Here is an 8,370-nt window from a genome sequence, read left to right as displayed (position 1 = left end):
CTCATGAGATGTCACTTAAGGATAAAGAGGAACTTTACAACAAATCAAGTGGTGCCTATAAAGCCTCATGTGAAGCCCCTACATCATCAAGTGAGAAACAAGACTTCAATGAAGAATTGAGCTTAATGGTGAAGAACTTCAACAAGTTCTACAAGAGTAGAAGCAAAGATAGAAGCTCCAAGTCAAGGTCCTACAATGACAAAAGATCTTCTAGTCGAGAGCGAAACTGTTACAATTGTGGAAGACCCGGACACTATTCCAATGAGTGTACGGCTCCCTACAAGAGAAGAGAAGATTCTCCAAAAAGAAGAAGCAAAGGATCACCACCAAGAGAGAGAAGGAGTAGAGATGATCGTTATGAACGAAGATACTCACGGAGAAGCAAGGATTCGGAAAGGAAGGAAAAATCATCAAGGAGCTACACAAGACGAAGACATCAAGCTCATGTTGGTGAATGGGTATCCGGCTCCGACTCCGACAGCCACTCCGAGAGAAGTTATCACTCCGACTCCGAAGATACTCAAGATGAAGGTGTTGCCGGTCTAGCACTTGTGTCAACCAACTCCTACGACATATTTGACTCACCAAATGAAGGAATTGGAAGATGCTTCATGGCCAAAGGTCCTAAGGTAACACACCCCGAGTATGTTGATTTCAATAGTGATGAAGATGACTTGTTAGGTGATGATTTGCTTGGTGACAACTCAAGTGATGAATACTATGATGAAAGACCAATTAATCATGCTAATCAAGATAAAACGAATGACAATGATAAGGAGAAGATTGAGGCTCTAACTAAAGAACTAAAAACTCTTAAGTTAGCTCATGACACTATCTTCAAAGATCATCGAGAACTTTTAAGAGCTCATGAGAAACTACGCTTTGAAAAGCTCAATCTTGAGCAAGAGCATGAGTTCTTAAAGGCAATCAATGATGATCTCCGCAAGAAAAGTTCTTCTTACATTGCCAAGCGTTTACTCTTATCCACTTACATGCCTCAAGTCAAGTCTAACAAGAAAGATTCTTCCTCTAGTAGTAACAATGATCATGCTAAATCCAAGACTACTTCAAGTTCCACTTCATCAAGTACGACTACAACTCCAAGGATTCCCATCAAGATGATGTGGATCCAAAAGAAGAAGAACTAGAGAGTTCTTGAGGGTGACTCCACCAACATACTTCACTCTTATCATTTTGGCAAGAACAAGTGCAATCAACTTCCACATCTTGCACTAGTTCAAGGAGTCACAAACCCTCTTGTTGGTAAGGCAAGGGACAAGGTAACCTAAAAGTTTTCATGGACATCATCCTTGTGTGCATCACTCTATGTCTATGGATATCCTTGTTTGTTCCTTGTGGGACTAACCCATGTAGGTATTGAAAGTGTAATTCACTCATATGGATAGCTCCAAGAGATCTACATCAACATTGAGCATCCACATCTTCAATATCTACATGAAGTCATCATCGTCAAAACCCAAGGTTAGTTCATCTCTCTTAGGGGGATATCACATCTAGGGGGAGCTTTACTCTAAGACTTGAGCTAAAGCAACTCTAAAGATGTGAACAAATCAATGCTTTATGTAAAAGTGGTAACCCCACTTGAGCTTAAACGATAAGTATGACCTATGATCAAGTGTTCTCACTTGACTCCTAAGTCAATATACTCATATATAGATGACCTAGTCATCGCAAATTGCTTGATAGATGCTAGAATTGGTTGTGCATGCCTTGCCACATATTTCATTTGCCATCTTATTGTGTGAGCATGCTGGTTGCATAATTTACTCATTCGAGGACATCCACTTGTAGTTTTGATTGTTTGGTTTTATCTTCTTTTGCCAAGTGGATGGACAAGAATGCCTAAGAACCTCCTCTAGCTATCTATGCTTTTCTCGTCTCAAACTCTATTCATGCTGCATCACAAAATTTGATCAAGTCAGATTCGAACCACTCTATGTGAGGAGCGCTCGGAGTCCCCGATTCGTCATAGACTTAAACTTCCAAAACCTCTTTATGATTCTTGGTCTGACCGATACTCCACTTTCGGTCCTACCGAGATCATTAAGTTGATCTAGGTTTTCGATCTCGGTGCAACCGATTTGAACCTTTCAGTCACACCGAGTTTCAGTAACTGCACGCAGTTATGAATCTCGGTGCCACCGAGTTGTTCCACTCGGTCACACCGACAGGGTCGGGTATATATAGTCACGGGCAAAATTTGGAAATTTCTCCGAACCCCTTCGCCCGCGCGATAGCCTGCTCTGCCCTTGAGGTCTCCGGATTGTCTTCTCGCCGCCAGCAGCCTCCACTCGCTGGTCTCCATCGCCGTCAACGGGAATTCTGCCCCGCCGTTGCCACCGTAGCAAGTCCCCGCCGAACTAGGGTATGGACTTGATCTTTGTGCTATTCCTCAATCTGATTCCTAGCACATTGTGATCATATTGTTTCTAGCCACGTTTGATAAACTTCTATCCAGTCAAAACGCTCATAGGTTAGGTTTGATTCGAAAATTCTAGGTTTAGGTTTCCGCCGAAACCATCTCGGACCCACCGAGTTGAAAAACTCGGTCCCACCGATTTGGCTTATGCCATTGCACAAGTGAGACTCGGTCTGACCGAGAATTACTTATCGGTGTGACCGATTTTTGAATTCAGTGAAACCCTAGCAGTCTCGGTGCCACCGAACTGTGACTCGGTCCTACCGAGTTCACTAGTTTAGGTTCCAAAACTGCTTCGGTATCACCGAGTTTGAAAATCGATAGATCCGAGATGATTTCAGTGGGAAACTAAAACTAAGTTTTTGGATCATTCTTTTTGCAAAAATCTCTGCATTTTGTGATGCTCATCCACTCTATCTCCTCTATAATCTATTCACAGGGTCAGCAGTCAGTTTGCAGCATGTCAGACCAGAGTGATAGCCAGAATCTGTCAGAGCAGCAAGTGGTGATGAGTGAGGGCACTAGTCCCTCCAGTTCATCTGATGAAGGCAGCAGGAGCACTCCTAGCAATTTGCCAAAGGCTGCCACAAGACAAAGGAAGAAGAAAACTTCAGACTCTGAAGATGAGGACTATGTGGCAGAGGAAGAGGCCACTTCCAAGAGAGTTGAGCTAGCTCAAGGCACAAAGCCAGGGCTGAAAATCAAAAGGCCAGCAGGCAGGCAGCCCATGTCAAAGGCAAGAGCCTCAACTGAGAAGCCCACTCCCCAAGAGCCAGTTGCAGCTGAGGGCAAGAAGAGAAAGGAGAGGGTGAAGAAGACTGTGGCCAGGGTGCTTGGCAAAGCTTCCATCATGGAAGAGGAAGAAGAAGAAGAGGCAGCTGCACCAGCGCCCAAGGCACCCAAGCTAATGGGAGATGCCATAAAATCAGGGGGAGCTGCTTCCAAGGCCAAGCCAGCTCCAAAGACAAAGCCCAAGAGGAACACATGGAGCATTCCTGCAGCTGAGAAGAACAAGGCCCCAGTGCCTGAGACTGTTGCTGAGGATAAGGAAGAGAATGTCCTTCGGAAGCTCAAGCCCAAGATCCTAGACCACAACGATGCTCATCCTGTGGCTGAGGATATGAAGCTCAGGAGAGACTCAGGGCTCAGGAAGTGGAGAGAAGCAGACCCATATGCTTCAAGGAGAAGGACTGCCGTGGACTACAGGTTTCATACCAAGGAGCAGCAGGATTTCTATGAGACGGTGCTGCTAGATAAGAAGCCCATTGTCTGTGATATGCGATGGGTTGACTGGACATATATCAAGGAGAATGAGGAGTACTACCCAGGAGTATTTGACAGCTTTAGTGCTTGTGGAGTAGCTGACTTTGTTGGGCATAAGCTCACAAAGTGGAATGAGGAACTTATCATGCAGTTCTACTCCACGGCACACTTTTATCCAGATGGGAGGATTACATGGATGTCTGAGGGTACAAGGTACCAATCTACAGTGGCTGAGTGGGCACAGATCATTAATGCCCCAGAAGAGCAAGATGAGGACTTGGATATCTATGCCAAGAAGAAGATGGACCATAACTCCATGTCAAATATGTACAAGGAAATTCCCAATGAAGCTCTTGACACATTCAAGTTTGGCTCAGTGCATTATCTGCTATCAGGATTGCCTACGATCAACTGGATCCTTAGGCACACCCTTCTGCCCAAGTCTGGAGATCACAAGATGATCAGAGGTCACGCGATCAATTTTCTTCATGTCTTTGACGTGCCTCAAAAATTCAAAGTCATGAGCCTCATAGTGGAAACAATTAAGAGGACTGCAGCAGATCAAAAGAGGAGCTGTGGATATGCCCCTCAGATTCAGGATCTCATCAACTCCAAGATGGGCACGGGCGTATATTTGTTGGATAAGGAACACCTGCCCATCCGTCCAGATTTCGAGGACAATGAAGTTGTCATGACTGAGAACGAGCCATCATCTGCCCAAGCATTTGCAAAGAAGGAGAAGGCGAGGAAGGAGAAAGCTGCCAAGATGCCTACTCAAGAGGAGGCATCTGAGTACTTCTTGAAGACCAAACAAGAGCAGCTTGGTTACTTGATTGCATCCATGCTGAGGATTGAGCAAAGTCTGGCCACCCTCACTAAGAATCAGCAGAGCCTAGAGAGGATCATGGAACAGAAGTTCTATGACTTGGATGTCAAGGTAACGGAAGTTCAGTCTACAGTGGAGCAGCTCCAGGAGGACATGAATGAGAGGAGAGGCAGGACCACGACTCATGCTTTTTCTAGAGTGCCACGAGGCCCGAGGTCGTCTGCCGTGCCAGTTGCTGACACCAGAGCCACCACTTCAGCACCAGCTACAGCCTCAGCTCCAGCGTCTACTTCAGCTCCAACTCCAGCGACTACTTCAACATCTACAGAAGCCTTCGTCCTTGGAGTGATCCGGACTCCACCACCACCTGAAGATCAAGCCTGAGCGTCGATCTAGTGCTATGCATTTTCTAGGAACTTTTTGGTAACTTGTTGCCAAAGGGGGAGAAGATGTATAGATCATAGGCTTCGAGAGAGAGTGTGTTGCTTTTCTCTCTTGCTTTATTTGGTGGTTTTTCGAACTTTTCTACTTTTGAGTGCTTGATACTACGTCATTATTTGTGAGACATTGATGATCATGTGTTTGATCATAAGCTACACTTAAATGCTTGCTTAATGCTATTATCTTATCTTATGTGATCATTCATTATTCTTGGTGATGAGTGCATGTATTTCATTCTTATCATTTTGAGCGCTCCACCAAGATGTATGTGACATGGAAGAGTAGCCCATGACTCTAACTCTTTGTGCATTTGCAGTCCAAAGCAAATTTTAAATATGCACAAATTTAGGGGGAGCTCTTACTTATCACATACTTCTCAAAGCGACGATATATTTCATGCTTATTATCATTTGTCGAAGCTTTGATCTATATGTTGTCATCAATTACCAAAAAGGGGGAGATTGAAAGTGCAACTATCCCTAGGTGGTTTTGGTAATTCATAACAACATATAGCTCATTGAGCTAATACTATTCCAAGATAATCATTTCAGGAAAGCTCAATGATTGGCATGGCATGGATGTGAAAGTGGAACCCTCAAAATGCTAAGGACAAAGGATTGGCTCAAGCTCAAAAGCTCAAGACTCTTCATTTATATTTTAGTGATCCAAGATCACATTGAGTCTTTAGGAAAAGCCAATACTATTAAGGAGGGATGAGGTGTTGCTTAATGAGCCTCTTGCTTCATGTGCTTAATGATATGCTCCAAAATCCTCAACTACTTTCCCATATCCACATATGACCTAAACCCTAAGCCAAACTCGGTCCTACCGATTCTTCCTATCCGGTGCCACCGAGTTTCACTTGTCATTAGCCACTGCCAAACCCTAGCAATTCGGTCCTACCGATAAGGATCTCGGTCTCACCGAGATGGGGTTGCAAACTCTTTGCTTCCCTTTCGTAACTTTTAGGTCCCACCGAAAGAGCGAATCGGTCCCACCGAGATTGCAATGTAAACTCAGTGTTTCCCCTTTGTAACTTTTCGGTCTCACCGAGTTCCACTCGGTCTCACCGAAAGAGCAAATCGGTCCCACCGAGTTTGCCTGACCAACTCTCTGGTTAGCTAATTACCAAATTCGGTCTCACCGAGTTTGTGTAATCGGTCTCACCGAGATTACGTTATGCCCAAACCCTAACCGAATCGGTCCTACCGAGTTGCATGTCAGTCCCACCGAAATTCCTAACGGTCACTAGGTTTACTACTTCGGTCAGACCGAGTTTATTTATTCGGTCCCACCGAGATTGGAAAACTGTGTAACGGTTGGATTTTGTGTGGAGGCTATATATACCCCTCCACCTCCTTCTCATTAAGTGAGAGAGCCATCAGAACACACACACCATTCCTACTCATATGTTCTGAGAGAGAACCACCTACTCATGTGTTGAGACCAAGACATTCCATTCCTACCATATGAATCTTGATCTCTAGCCTTCCCAAGTTGCTTTCCACTCAAATCTTCTTTCCACCAAATCCAAATCCTATGAGAGAGAGTTGAGTGTTGGGGAGACTATCATTTGAAGCACAAGAGCAAGGAGATCATTACCTACACACCATTTGTTACTTCTTGGAGAGTGGTGTCTCCTAGATTGGCTAGGTGTCACTTGGGAGCCTCCGACAAGATTGTGGAGTTGAACCAAGGAGTTTGTAAGAGTAAGGAGATCGCCTACTTCGTGAAGATCTACCGCTAGTGAGGCAAGTCCTTCGTGGGCGATGGCCATGGTGGGATAGACAAGGTTGCTTCTTCGTGGACCCTTTGTGGGTGGTTGCTTCTTCGTGGACCCTTCGTGGGTGGAGCCCTGTGTGGACTCGCGCAACCGTTGCCCTTGGGTGGAGCCCTGTGTGGACTCACGCAACCGTTACCCTTCGTGGGTTGAAGTCTCCATCAACGTGGATGTAGGATAGCACCACCTATCCGAACCACGGGAAAAACATCCGTGTCTCCAATTGCGTTTGAAATCTCCAAACCCTTCCCTTTACATTCTTGCAAGTTGCATGCTTTACTTTCCGCTGCCTATATACTCTTTGCATGCTTGCTTGAATTATGTGATGATTGCTTGACTTGTCCTAAATTATCTAAAATCTGCCAAGAACTAAAATTGGGAAAAGGTTAAGTTTTTATTTGGTCAAGTAGTCTAATCACCCCCTCTAGACATACTTTCGATCCTACAGATGCCCATTGATTTCAAGTCTGCCCTTGCTTTTGGCCCATCTTTGGTCCTCTCTGGCATGTTGGCCAGGGTACCAAGCAGACTCTCGCACACGTTCTTCGTGATATGCATGGCATCAAGGCTGTGAGGCACACGGTGGATCTTCTAGTACGGCAAGTCCCAGAAAATAGACCTCGTTTTCCATACCTTCAGCAACAGCTCTGCCGCCTTTCACTTCTTTCCCGGCTGTGGCACCTTTTGCTTCTTTCCCGGCAGTGGGCAATCTTTCCAATTTTTCAACAGCCCGTCTATTTCCTCGCCGCTCCTCGTACGCGGGCGTCTTCAGAGTTCGGTTTCACCATCGAACAGATCCTTGCATTTCCTCCACAGGTCATCGTCGCGAAGCCACCTTCGATGTCCCATGAACACGGTTTTCAAAGACCCGGGATCTCTATCTAGCTGGCGATACGTTGTGTCATCCATGCACCTGACGCATCCAGAAAATCCGTGGACCACCTGCCCCGTGAGATATCCGTAACCGAGATAGTCGTGCACCGTCGTGAGCAGTGCGGCTCTCATAGGGAAATATTCTTTCTCTGCGGCGTCCCACGTATTGGCTGGCGTTTTCCACAGCGTGTCTAGCTCCTCTTTCAGCAGCCCTAGATACAGATTGATGTCATTCCCTGGTTGTTTCGGCCCTTCAATTAGCATACTCATGTGAATGTACTTCCTCTTCATGCACAACCAGGGGGGAAGGTTGTACATCCACACAAACACAGGCCAGGTTCTATGTGTGCTTCTCTGGCTGCCAAACGGATTGACTCCATTGGTGCTCGCGCCCAGCACGATGTTCCTTGGATCCTTCCCAAATTCTGGGTGTTCGAAGTTCAACGCTTGCCACTGGCTCCCATCCTTAGGGCGACTCAGCATCTTGTCTTTTTTATTTATCTCCGGATCATTGCGTCATCTTCTCGCTTCTTCTCCTCCCTATCTGCGTGCCAACGCAGGAGCTTTGCTACCTTAGGGTCCATGAAATACCGCTGCAGACGAGGAGTGATCGGAAAGTACCACACCACTTTTCGAGGAGCTTTCTTCCTCTTCTTGTATCGAGTGACGCCGCACACCGGACATATGGTAGACTCCGCGTGCTCGCCCCGATAAATGATGCAATTGTTCATGCACACATGGTATTTC

Source organism: Triticum urartu, chromosome 5A (genome assembly GCF_056163025.1).
Source record: "Triticum urartu cultivar PI428250 chromosome 5A, HENAU_Tu73, whole genome shotgun sequence".
Classification (NCBI taxonomy): Eukaryota; Viridiplantae; Streptophyta; class Magnoliopsida; order Poales; family Poaceae; genus Triticum; species Triticum urartu.
This window is presented reverse-complemented; position numbering follows the sequence as displayed.